Source organism: Prionailurus bengalensis, chromosome F2 (genome assembly GCF_016509475.1).
Source record: "Prionailurus bengalensis isolate Pbe53 chromosome F2, Fcat_Pben_1.1_paternal_pri, whole genome shotgun sequence".
NCBI lineage: Eukaryota > Metazoa > Chordata > Mammalia > Carnivora > Felidae > Prionailurus > Prionailurus bengalensis.
The window spans coordinates 23,389,120-23,402,551 of record NC_057353.1 but is presented as its reverse complement, the minus strand read 5'-3'; the positions used below and the strand labels follow the sequence as shown (position 1 = coordinate 23,402,551).

The 13,432-nt window shown below is 40.5% G+C and overlaps 1 pseudogene; it reads right to left on the bottom strand.

Moving 5' to 3' along the window:
- Positions 1-12,633: 12,633 nt before the first annotated feature.
- Positions 12,634-13,185, bottom strand: LOC122496064 (annotated as a pseudogene).
- Positions 13,186-13,432: the final 247 nt, after the last annotated feature.

Here is a 13,432-nt window from a genome sequence, read left to right as displayed (position 1 = left end):
TCAACGTTTATTTATTTTTGGGACAGAGAGAGACAGAGCATGAACGGGGGAGGGGCAGAGAGAGAGGGGGTCACAGAATCGGAAACAGGCTCCAGGCTCTGAGCCATCAGCCCAGAGCCTGACGCGGGGCTCGAACTCACGGACTGCGAGATCGAGACCTGGCTGAAGTCGGACGCTTAACCGACTGCGCCACCCAGGCGCCCCAGTCATTGTTTCTTTAGATTAGCTTCTAACCCTTTTCCCTCTCTTCTCCTTCTGGGATTCCAATAATTCACAAATCATTTCTTTCTATTGTATCCAATAGATCACATGGGATTTCTTCACTTTTTTTCATTCTTTCCTTTTTTCTCAAGACTATGTAATTTCAACATTCCTATCTTCTAACTCACAGATTATTTTTTCTACTTGATCCACTGCATTTTTTTTTTCATTTCATTTGTTGTATTTTTCAGCTCCAGAGTTTCTATTTGGTTCTTTTTTATGATTTCTGTTTTTGTAAGTTCTCATTTTTTTCATGTATAGTTTTCCTGATTTTGTGCAATTGTCTTTCTATATTTTCTTGTAGCTCATTGAGCTTCTTTATTTATTTTCTTAAATGTTTATTTATTTTTGAGAGAGCCAGAGAGCACAAATGGAGAAGGGGTAGAGAGAGAGGAGGACAGAGGAACCAAAGTGGGCTCTGCATTGACAGCACAGAGCCTGATGTGGGACTTGAACCCAGGAACAGTGAGATCATGACCTGAGCCAAATCGGACCTGAGCTGAAGTCAGACCTGAGCTGAAATCGGATGCATAAAGAAGACACAGGTGCCCCTGAGCTTCTTTAAAACAACTGTTGTAGGGGTGCCTGGGTGGCTCAGTGGGTTAAGCATCCAACTCTTGATATTGGCTCAGGTCATGATCTCAGGGTTCGAGAACTCCTCTGTGCTGACAGTGCAGAGCCTGCTTGGGATTCTCTCTCTCCCTCTCTCTCTCTCAAAACAAACATTAAAATAAATAAATAAATAAATAAATAAATAAATAAATAAATAAAACAACTATCTTATTTTCTTTTCAATATTTATTTATTTTGAGAGAGAGAATCCCAACCAGATCCTTCACTGTCAGCACAGAGCCTGACGTGGGGCTGGATCTCATGAACTGCAAGATCATGACCTGAGCCAAAATCAAGAGTTGGACGCTCAACCAAATGAGCCACTCAGGTGCCCCTAAAATAACTATTTTAAGTCCCTAAGTCAGGTAAGTTGCAGATCTCCAATTCTTGGGGACCAGTAACTAGAAGATTATTGTGATCCTTTGGTGGTGCCTTATTTCCTTGGTTTTTCATTCTCCTTTAAGTTTTGCATTGTCATCTTTGCATTTGAAGTGACAGTCATTTCCTATAGTCTTTACTTTCTTTGGGAGAGAAAACCTTCCATCAGCCCTGCTAGGAATTCTAAGGCTTTGTCAGATCTTTTATAGATACATCTGCTCCATGCTTCTGGCTCTGGCTTGTGGCAGAATTCTTAAGCTTCTATGCCCTCTCTCAATCCTTAAGCTTTTATGCCCTCTCTCAATCCTGCAACACACCATGCTGACAGTGCTGACAGCATTTCTTTTGTTTGCCCTAAGTTGGAGCTCAAGCTCTAGTTTGTGGTGTCTCCCTGGCCAACAGATTCAGGCCAGCTTTCTGTGTGTGCTCACTAGCCATCTTACAAAGTTTTCTCTTACCACCATTGGGAGCGTGCATGGAGACCCAGCTACAGTATGGAGGAGATCACGGGTGAGGTATGTGGAGTGTGGAGGGCGTCCATTGTCCAGTTGAGGGGAATCCACTTGTGAAGTGCTCCCAGCTGTTTATGGACAGGCTTCTTGATGGAGTCTGCTTTGCAATTAGTAGGATCCACTTACCTTTAATGCCCTCCTTTGAATTACTATAGTATATGGTAGAGTAAGAGAATAAAAGACTTAAAGAAGTGAGCATGCTGGGGCGCCTGGGTGGCTCAATCAGTTAGGCATCGACTCTTGATTTCAGCTTAGGTTATGATCTCGTGGTTTGTGAGTTTGAGCCCTGTGTAGGGCTCTGTGCTGGCAGCCTAGAGCCTGCTGGGATTCTGTCTTCCTTTCTCTCTGCCCCTCCTCTGCTTACTCTCTCTCTCTCAAAATAAATAAAAATAAAAAAAGAAGTGAGCATAAAAGAAATAAAAAAGAAGTGGAGTGGATGTTATGTGAGATCAGAAGACTCTTGAGAGCATTATATTCCATGAGAGGTCCTGGAGGACAAATGATCACAAGGCCATCATCTTAAGGTGCAGGTGAAGGGGGCAGTAGAATCATTAGGAAGTTCAGTGGTGTCTCCTCTGCAGGCCAGGGCAAGCCCTTGGAGAGACTATGCCAAAACTTGGATTGTTGCTGGCAACCGGGATGGAGGAGGCCCAAAGCAACATAAAGCAGGTGGTGGTACCTAACTGCCAGAAGCCAGAATTTTAATAACTCTGAATCAGATTTGCAGCCAAGGGGGCTTGCATTGCAGAGAGTTCTGGACAGGGTTGGAACAGAGTCCCAAAGGGGCAAAACAGAAGCAACCAACAAGGATACTACTCAGTATATATAATTAAAAGAAAGTGAAATTAGATGTAATGCACAGCATGGTGATTATAGTTAATAACTGTATCATATTCTTTAAATTTGGTAATAGTAGATCTCAAGTGTTGTTACCACACACACACACACATACACATGCACATGCATATGCAAATGGTAAAAGGTGATGGATGTGTTCATCAGTTTGGTCATGTTAATTATTTCACAATGTATATAAATATCAAAACAGCACATTGTGCACTTTAAATATATACAGTTTTTATTTGAAAGAAAGAAAGAAAGAAAGAAAGAAATGCAAGAATGGTTGAACAAGAGGCTGTAGTCAGCTCAGCAACATTACAATGATCTTGCCATGTTTTAGGCAAGAAACAGTATTTAGATCAAGGACTCATTGACTGCAGGCGAAAGAACACTGCAACACCATGGTTAGGATATACTATAATGATTTCCGCGGTTCTTCCCCAAAGGTACATACTCAGATGATATTATTTACTCTAATGATTATACAGTGAAGAAAGGGGAAACTCAGACATTTCTAGGGCTGTTGAACACAAGGGGCCTAAAATGTCTTCTTGGTTCCCCTATCAGAGAGGGGACAAATGAGGAGCCAGGCAATAAATAGGGTCCTTGGCAACTTCTGGTTCATAGTGGGTCCACTGGGTCTGCACTCTATGGCTAGTCTTCCATACCTGGATATTTGGCTGGGATTGACATATTTGGCAGTTGAAGTAAACCTTATACTGAGTCTGCCTACCAGGGGCAAAAGCCATCATGTTAGGTAAAGCCAAGTAGAAGTCTCTGATACTGTCCCCCACCACTTTGCCAAAATTGAATATATATATTTTTTAAATTACAATCTTTTATATCTAGCCAAGATGAAGTAACAAGGACCCATTTAAGGAACTAAAAGAACTGAAGTAACTAAAAAGCTACATGAAATATACCAAACAACAGTTTCAAAACCACTGGCTATCAGGAGAGGAAGGACAGTGGTCCCTGGAAGAAGAGAAACACATGTGGTAAGCCCTACAATTGCTGGAGCTTCCTGCCAGGGTGGTGTTTCCAGTCTGCTGTGCCCAGAGGGGGAGCCAAGTGGAGCCCGACCATCTTCCTGAGTTGAGGAGACAAAGCTGGAAATCAATGGAGGTCCAGGGTGGCTGGAGTTCTCAGGTGCAAATACTGGTGAGTAGAGACCATTGCAGAGACAGCATGCCAGGGAGCCCCAGGTAGTGTCCGGCAAGTCTTCAGCATGTGAGGAAATGCTCAGGCTGAGGAAAGAACCACCCAAAAGGAGCAACTTGCACAGATCACAAAAAGCTGGGAAGAGCCTGTGTTCCCACCAGCCAGAGTGGAAAGCCTTGCATTCATGGGGCATAGGATGGAATATTCAGAAGAGTATTGCCTAAGTAGTGAGGAAAGATTAATCCTAGACTAAACACTGCTCTGTGCCCACCTCAAAAAGCATAAAGAGTACGTTTCAAGAGGATCAAACTCTTCCCAAGTAACTTAACTGCATTGCAGAACAAAGCTTTAGAATATTTATAGAAATAAATATCATGTTTATATTTGTGTGTGTGTGTGTGTGTGTGTGTGTGTGTGTGTGTCTCCAGCACCCAACAATCCAATGGTGGGAAAATCACTACGTTGGGCCCCTTTTGTCCTGGAAAAACATTATGGGTTAAACTGTGTCCCGTCTAAATTCATATGTTGAAGTTCTGACCAGCAGTGCTTCAGAACATGACCTGATTTAGAGATAGTCTTTACAAAGGTAATCAAGTTAAAATAAGATCAGTACAGTAGGGTCCAGCTCAATATGATTGATGTCCTTTAGAAAGGGGAAATTTGGACCGAGAGACACACAAAGGAGGAAGACAATGTGAAGACTTAGGGAAGAAACGCGAACATAAGGATGGTCATCTGTGAGCCAGGGAGAAAGGCCTGGAAGGGGCCCTTTCCTCACTGACCTCGGAAGGAACCACCTCTGCAGACACTTTGATTGCAGACTTGTAGTCTCCAGAACGGGGAGACAATTTCTCTTGTTTACCCAATTTGTGACACTTTTTTATGGCAGCCCTAGGAAACTGCTACAAAGGACAAGACTTTGTTTTCACCAGAGTAACACTTATTCTGGGTATTGGTTTACCTTTTCTGCCAGCAGAGTCAAGCAGTGCCAGCAGCACTACCTGGTGTCTTATAGAGTCCCTGATCCACAGGCATGGATTCCAAATAATGTGGTATCTGATCAGGGGACCCACTTCACAGCAAAGGAGGTATGGGAATGGGCCCACGACCATGGAATCAACCGGCCATATCACAGATGCACTATCCAGAGGTAACTGGCCCGAGAGTGCATCACAGCAGCATACTGGAGGGACAGCTGATGTATCAATTTGGAGGCAATGGTCTGTCTGCAAAGATGGGTGCTGTCTTCCAGGATGTTTGTATATGCACTTCAATCAGAAACTTCTATATGGGGCTCTGTCTCTGATAGGAAGAATACATGGGTCCTGGAATCCGTTTTTGCTGGGGGACATAGCACAAGTCCCATCATACCCCAAGTTATAGCTACTGTCTTAACACTTTGGATTCTTTGTATTCAGGAACAGGCTGGCAAGGAGGCCATCTTGGCTGGAGTAATTGACCCTGATATCCAGACCAGGAATGTCAAATAGACCCAAGGCAGTCTCTTATGGATTTAGACTAAAAGAATACATTCTCATTTTTCTTGAGCATATTTTTCCCCAAGAAGTAATATTAAGGTTATTTTTGTATTATTATTAAAGTTCTTTGGTGATAACTCCTAGATAAGAATGTAGTTTCTTTTTCAGAAGAGAATTTTTGGAGAACATTGCCTTCTGCAGTTCATGGGAAGAATTGAGTGTCAATATATATGACTGGACATGAACAAAACAATACAACTGGAAATTTTACTTAAGTCATGGAAATTTGCTTGACTTTGAGCTTGAAGTAAAAAATATGCTTTCTAACTTCTTTACCCCCAGTTTTTTGCATATGGCCGGCTGTTAAGCAAAAAATTCAGTAAATGGGGGTGCCTGGGTTGCTCAGTCAGTTAAGCACCCGACTCTTGATTTCCGTTCAGGTCATGATCTCAGGGTTCCTGAGATCAAGTCCCATGTTGGGCGCCATGCTGGGCATGGAGTCTGCTTGAGATTCTCTCCCTCTGCCTCTGCCCATTCCTGGTCGTGCTCTCTTTTTCAAGAAGAAAAAAAAATATTAAAAAAAAACCCTCAGTAAATGTTTGCTAAATAAGTAATTAACAAAAGTTCTGAGCCTAAGTTCAGAGTTTCCCATTATATTCATTTCAATGTCCCTGAAATTGCCTCTTTAGCTCCAACTTTTATGTGGCCAAAGTGTTTCCTCCATTCACAAAGCTGAAGAGTCTTTAAAAAATTTTTTTCATTATTTTTTATCATTTTGTTTATTTATTATTTTATTTATTTATTTATTTATTTATTTATTTATTTATTTATTTATTTTTATTATTTTGTTTTATTTTAATTTCAGTATAGTGAACAGTGTTATATTAGTTCCAGGTGTACAATATGGTGATACAACAATTTCATACATCACCCAATGCTCTTCACAGACAAATGCCCTCCTTAATCCCCATCACCTATTTCACCCCACAGCCCCCTGGTAACCATCAGTTTGTTCTCTAGAGTTAAGAAAAGAGAGACTTTCATGAGCTCATTCGTGCCTTCCAGTAACAGAAAGGAAAGAGATTCTGTTTTATATCTTTGTCTCTTTAAGAAAAAATTATGACTTGGTTCAATACAGCATTACTGAGTGTTAAATCAATTCAACTCAATCCCTTTCCAGTAAGATTTGGAATGGAGTCAGAATTCATACTTTAGGGGAATAAAGCTTCCCCAGATGATTCTGACACACAGCCAGGTTTGAGGATGACTGTTTTAACTCACTTCCAAGTTTCTTAGGTTACCAGAAATGTTATTTCTCTTTCGAACATCAGTCTAGGAAGTTGCAAGACAAAGCAATTTTCAGCTGTAACTCAGTATCAGGAGGATAAACATTTGTCAGGGAGAATACAGCAAGGGAACAACAGCAAAATGTACATTTTTTTTTTTTTTTTTGCAGAAAGAGGGGAAATAATTTAAAAATTAAGAGGAACTACAATTCCTATTTAGAATAAATAATAAATGGGCTCATGACCCATTTATTGTTTTGAGAGAATTGTTTTGAGATCAGTGAGAGATCTCCCAGTCATCAAAAAGAAATTTCAGATTAGAAGAGTTTTACATTTGTAAATATCCTTTCACATTTCAAGCTGGAACTGGGCCTTGCATTAGGGCTATTTTTGTTTTAAGTAAAGTAGCTAAAACTGTTTGGTTTCTGAAACAGGAGAGTCTGGAGTGGTAGTGGCTTCATAATAGCGGGAGGCAGGGCTCAAAGAGGGTAGGTAGGGCCGTCTTCCCTTCTGTGTGGCTTTATTCTACAGGCAGATTCTCTCCAAATGGTGGGCAAGAGGGTCACTGACAGTTACATCTTCCCAGCCTAGTGACTCCAAGAAAACAGGTCTCTTCTCTAGTGTTTGCATGGTTATCTTAGAGCTGATTATGCTTGGTCTTTTTTGGATTGTAGTTTGTAGCACACCTCAATCATCACTGAGGGCAGGGTAATGGGGGACTTTGGTAGGCCTGGGTCTCATGACTGCCCCTGTGACCATGAGTTCACAACCCCATCAGGACCATATGGAATTGGCAAAGAGTTTCCCAACATAATGAAAATGAAGTTGGGGTTTTAATGGGCAGATTTTAAAATCTGCAGGATTGTTTGTATGGCAGATAAGAGATACGAATTTGTGCATGGAGTTAATCTAAAATATTTCAGTCTGTGAGACTGTAGACCAATGTTTTAGGTGTTTTTTTTCAATGTTTATTTTTGAGAGAGAGAGAGAGAGAGAGAGAGAGAGAGTGGGAGTGGGAGAGGGGCAGAGAGAGGAGGAGACACAGAATCTGAAACAGGCTCCAGGCTCTAAGCTGTCAGCACAGAGCCCGATGTGGGCTGGAACTCACAAACTGTGAGATCATGACATGAGCCGAAGTTGGATGCTTAACTGACTGAACCACCAGGCGCCCCTAGATCTTTTTTTTTTTTTTTAATGTTTATTCATTTATTTTGAGAGAGAGAAAGAGAGGGAGAACACAAGTGGGGGGAGGGCAGAGAGAGAGGGAGAGAATCCCAAGCAGACTTCATGCTCTCAGAACAGAGCCCAGAGTGGGGCTTGAACTCACGAACCATGAGATCGTGACCTGAGCTGAAATCAAAGGTGGGATACTTAACCAGCTCAGCCACCCAGGCACCCTGGTTGTGGATGAATGTTAATATGAATGAATGGATACCTGGGGAGTGGGGAGGGAGGCAGCAGGGAAGCACTTGAAGGCAGCCCTGCCATGGCTAATGGCTATGTCTTTTTAACTTTTTCTTGAGATATAATTGACATAACATTGTGTTATTTTCAGGTGTACAAGTATGACCAATATACGTATGCATTATGAAATGATCAACGTAAGTCTAGTTAACATTCATCATCACACAGTAACAAATTTTTTTCCTTGTGATGATAACTTGTAAGGACCTGTTCTCTTAGCAACTTTCAAATATGTGATACGGTATTAACTATAGTTACTGTGTTGTATTTTACATCCCCAAGGCTTTCTTATTTTATAACTGGAAGTTATATTGTATTATACCGTATGGGGAGGGAAGTAGGGGGTAGGCAAAATGAGTGAAGGTGATCGAAAAGTATAAATTTCTGGGGCGCCTGGTGGCTCAGTCGGTTCAGCGTCCAACTTTAGCTCAAGTCATTATCTCACAGTTCGTGGGTTTGAGCTCCACATCAGGCTCTGTGCTGACAGCTCGGAGCCTGGAGCCTGCTTTGGATTCTGTGTCTCCCTCTCTCTCTGTCCCTCTCCTGCTCACTCTCTATTTCTCTCTCTCACAAATAAATAAACATTTTTTTAAAAAGTATAAATTTCTCCAGTTATAAAATAAATAAGCCCCCATCACTTACCTCTGACAACCACAAATCTGTTTTCTGTATCTATGAGTTTGGCTTTTTGGGTGTTGTTTTTCTAGATACCACATGCAAGTGAACTCATATGGTATTTGTCTTTCTGACTTATTTTACTTAGCATAATGCCTTCCAGGTCCATCCATGTTGTCACAAATGGCAAGATTTTGTTCTTTTTTTATGGCTGAATAATAGTCCATTATACATATATCACATTTTCTTTATCCATCCATTAGGCTGCTTCCATGTCTTGGCTATTGTAAATAATGCTGTAATGAACATGCATATTCTGGTATCTTTATATATATATATATATATATATATATATATATATATATATATATATTTTGTTGTTGTTGTTGCTGCTGTTGTTCTATACTCAACACGGGGTCAGAACTCATGACCCCAACAACAGGAGTCACATGCTCTAGCAACTGAGCCAACCAGGCACCCCTACAGGTATCTTTTTGGATTAACGTTCTAATTTCCTTTGAATGAATATCCAGAAGTGGAATTGCCGCTGGATGATATGGTAGTCCTTTTGTTGTTGTTGTTGTTGTTTTTCTGAAGTATACTTGACATACAATGTTACATAATTTTCAGGTGTATAACATAGTGGTTCAACAAGTATTTAAAGTATAAAGTGATTATACTTTATGCTGCACTCTCCGTAAGCGTAGCTGCACCATCTGTCACAACACAACCATTATTACAATACCGTTGACTATATTCCTTATGCTGTGCCTTTATTTCTGTGACTTATTCACACCATAACTGAAAGCCTTTACCTCCCACACTCTTCACTCATTTTGCCCATCGCCTTCCTGCTAGTTTTATTTTTATTTATTTAGTTAGGTTTTTTTTAATGTTTATTTATTTTTGAGAGAGAGAGAGAGAGAGAGAGAGAGAGGCAGGAAGGAGCAGAGAGAGGAGACAAAGAATCCCAAGCAGGTTCAACCCGTGAACTGTGAGATCATGACCTGAGCCAAAACCAAGAGTCAGACGTTTGACTGAGCCACCTATGTGCCTTTATTTATTTATTTATTTAAGAGAGAGAGAGAGAGAGACAGAGAGAGAGAGACAGAGAGAGAGAATGCAAGTTGGGGAGAAGGGCGGAGGGAGAGAGAGAGAGAATCTCAAGCAGGCTGCACACTCAGCTCAGAGCCCAACATGGGGGCTCAATCCCATAACACTGGGATCATGACCTGAGCCAAAATCAAGAGTGAGGTGCTTAACCAACAGAGCCACCCAGGCACCCCTAATTTTTTTTTAAGTAATCTCTATGCCCAATGTAAGGCTTGAACTCACAACCCCAAGATCAAGAGTCACGTGCTCTACCCACCAAACCAGCCAGGTGCCCCTGTCTTCAATTTTTTAAGGAAATAGTGCCTGCACAAATTTACATTTCCACCAACAGTGCACATGTTTCCCTTTGCCATTTCTTGTCTTTTTGATAATAGCCATTCTCACAGGTATGAAGTGACATCTCATTGTAGTTTTGATTTGCATTTCCCTGATAATTAGGGATGTTGAGCATCTTTTCATGTACCTGTTGTTCATCTGTGTATCTTCTTTGTAAAGATTCAGATCCTCTGCCCATTTTATTTATTTATTTATTTATTTATTTATTTATTTATTTATTATTTTTTTAATGTTTATTTACTTTTGAGAGAGAGAGAGCAAACCGGGAAGGGGAAGAAAGAGAGACAGGGAGACACAGAATCCAAAACAGGCTCAGGCTTTGAGCTGTCAGCACAGAGCCTGATGTGGGGCTCAAACTTGGGAACAGCAAGATCATGACCTGAGCCGAAGTCGATCACCCAACCAACTGAGACACCCAGGTGCCCCTCTGCCCATTTTTAAATTGGATTGTTTGTTTTTTGCTGTTGAATTGTATGAGCTCTTTATGTATTTTGGCTATTAACCTTTCATCAGATACATGATTTGCAAATATTTTCTTCCATTCAGTATGTTGCCATTACATTTTATTAATGATTTTCTTTGCTGTGTTATTCCTTTCTTATAATCATTTTTGATATTAGTAATTGCCTCTTTAATATTTTTACTTATTATATTCCTAGTGCATAGAAAGAATCACTGACATATAGTAAGAATTCAATAAATATTTTTAAAATAATGAATGTAATTGCTTAATTTTGTAGATACTGATCACTAATTCTTCCCCTGACAGTACAGTTTTCCACATGCGTAAAAAGTTTCAGAGAGGGGTGCCTGGGTGGCTCAGTCGGATGAGCATCTGACTTCGGCTCAGGTCATGATCTCATCAGTTGATGAGTTTGAGCCTTGTGTCGGGCTCTGTGCTGACAGCTCAGAGCCTGGAGCCTGCTTCAGATTCTGTGTCTCCCTCTCTCTCTGACCCTCCCCTGCTCATGCTCTGTCTCTCTCTGTCTCAAAAATAAATAAACATTAAATGTTTTTTTAAAGTTTCAGAGAAAGTATTAATCAGCACATTCTAGGTCATGCTCTGATAATGAATTACCCCCAAATGCCAGTGATTTTCTAGAGCAACATTGTTTGTTTGTTTGTTTGTTTGTTTGTTTGTTTTTCTCATGATATAAATCTGCCACAGGTTGGCTGCATACTGTCTTCACTCCCGAGACCCAATGAAGAGCATCCTCTGTGGAACATGGTTGGTCTGTGGCGGGCGGCAAAGGACATGTGGGAGACTGGCTCTTAGTGTTTCTACTATGAAGTTATTTATCACTTTCACTCACAGTGTACTGAGCCAAATAGGTCCTTGGCTAAGCTTGACATAATGGGGCAGGGATCTATATTCTTAGAAAGGGGCTCTGGAAGGAAGGGCATCATGGGGAGAACCACTATATTTGTGGCAGAGAAATACAGTCTTTCACAGTGAATGCATCAGATCCATTTTCTCTAGGAGAAAAGTCCTCCATTCTCCTTTGATGTGGATTGTTTGCTTTATGGGCCTGCCCCACAGCTGTCATGCAGGGACTTCCCTTTACTATCATCTTGGAAAATCCCTTTGCGTATCACATATATTGGTTCCCTGTTTACTGGATCTAGGTCTTTTTCTTTGTTTTACTTTCTCACTTGCCTGCATTCTCCCAGTAGAAAGAGAAAGCAGATTCATGAGGTAAATTTTGAGACCATTCTGGCTTAAAAATGTCTTTACCCTCAAACATGATTAATAGTTTCACTAAGCATAGAATTCTAAGTTGATAATTTTTTCTTGGAATTTTTTGAAGGTATGTCTTCATTAACTTCCGGATTTCAACTTTTTTTTTTTGAGAGGCCAACACTATTTTTGAAATAATTTGTTAATGTTTATTTATTTTTGAGAGAGAGGGAGACAGAATCTGAAGCAGGCTCCAGGCTTTGAACTATCAGCACAGAGCCCAATGTGGAACTCAACATGGGGGTGGAACTCACAAACCACGATATCATGACCTGAGCCAAAGTTGAACGTTTAACTGACTGAGCCACCCAGGCATCCTAAGAGGCCAATAGTATTTTTTTCTCATTCTTTTATTTGTGATATGTTCCCACTCTGGAAGCTTTTAGACTATTTTTTAATGACTGAAGTACTAAATTTCACAATAATGTGCCTTTAAATGGGTCTTTTTTCATTCATTGTGTGGGGTGCTTCAAAATAAGTAAATAAACCTTAAAAAATACCATCCAGTTCTTTTTTTAAATTATGTATTTATTTCTTCATTCATTCACTTATTCATTTATTTATTTAATTTGAGAGAGAGAGAGAGAGAGAGAGAGAGAGAGAGAGAGAAAGAGAGAGAATATGCATGAGCCAGGAGGGGCAGAGGGAGAGAGAGGGAGAATATCAAGTAGACTCCATGCTCAGCACTGAGCTTGATGTGAGCCTGGATCCCACAACCCTGGGATCATGACCTGAGCTGAAATCAAGAGTCAGCCTCTCAACCAACTGAGCCACTGGGTGCCCCTATTAAAAAAAAAAAAAAAAAAAAAAAAAAAAATTTTTTTTTTTTTTTTTTTTAGTTTATGCCTTTATTTGACAATCATTGGTTAGTTCTCATCCACATTAACTGTCTGTAGATTTTTTAAGGTGGTGACAGGTACATAGATAACTAACATAAAGAGCTTGTTTGGCGAATCTTCATCCTCCTTACATTTTCTGGACAACCGCATATGGATACAATATGGAACATTCCTTATTCATTTGGCTCAGACAGCATTGTTGAGCACTGACTGGTATGAATGTGCACATCTGGAGTCCTCATTCCCTTCATGGCAAATTTCCAGATCTCTGCGAGTGTCTTCTTGAAACCCACTCCATAGGTGTGCTTGTGAATAATGCTAGTATGAGTAACAAGAAATATTTCTTCTTGCATAAGCTTATATCAGCGTGGATAACCATTGGTGGTATATTCTCTGGTCACGACCTCGTTGATGGTGGAATGGCCCTTCTTCTTCTGGCCACCCTTCTTTGTGGGAACCATTCTGCCAGGCCCTGGTTGGAAAGGAAGCAGCATCCAGTTCTTTTAAAGGATACAATATATTCTCTAAACTTTGATGAATAACTAAAGACAAACAAACAGGGGCACCTGGGTGGCTCGGTTGAGCATCTGACTCTTGATTTCAGCTCAGATCATGATCTCACAGTTCATCAGTTTGAACTCTATATCAGGCTCTGTGCTGTCAGTATGGACCCCACTTCGGGTCTTCTGTCTCCCTCTATCTTTGACCCTCCCCATCCTCAAAAAGAAACATTAAAAAAATTTTTAAAAAAGAAGTATGAGCCACATGTTTTATATGTGTGTGTGTGTGTGTATATATA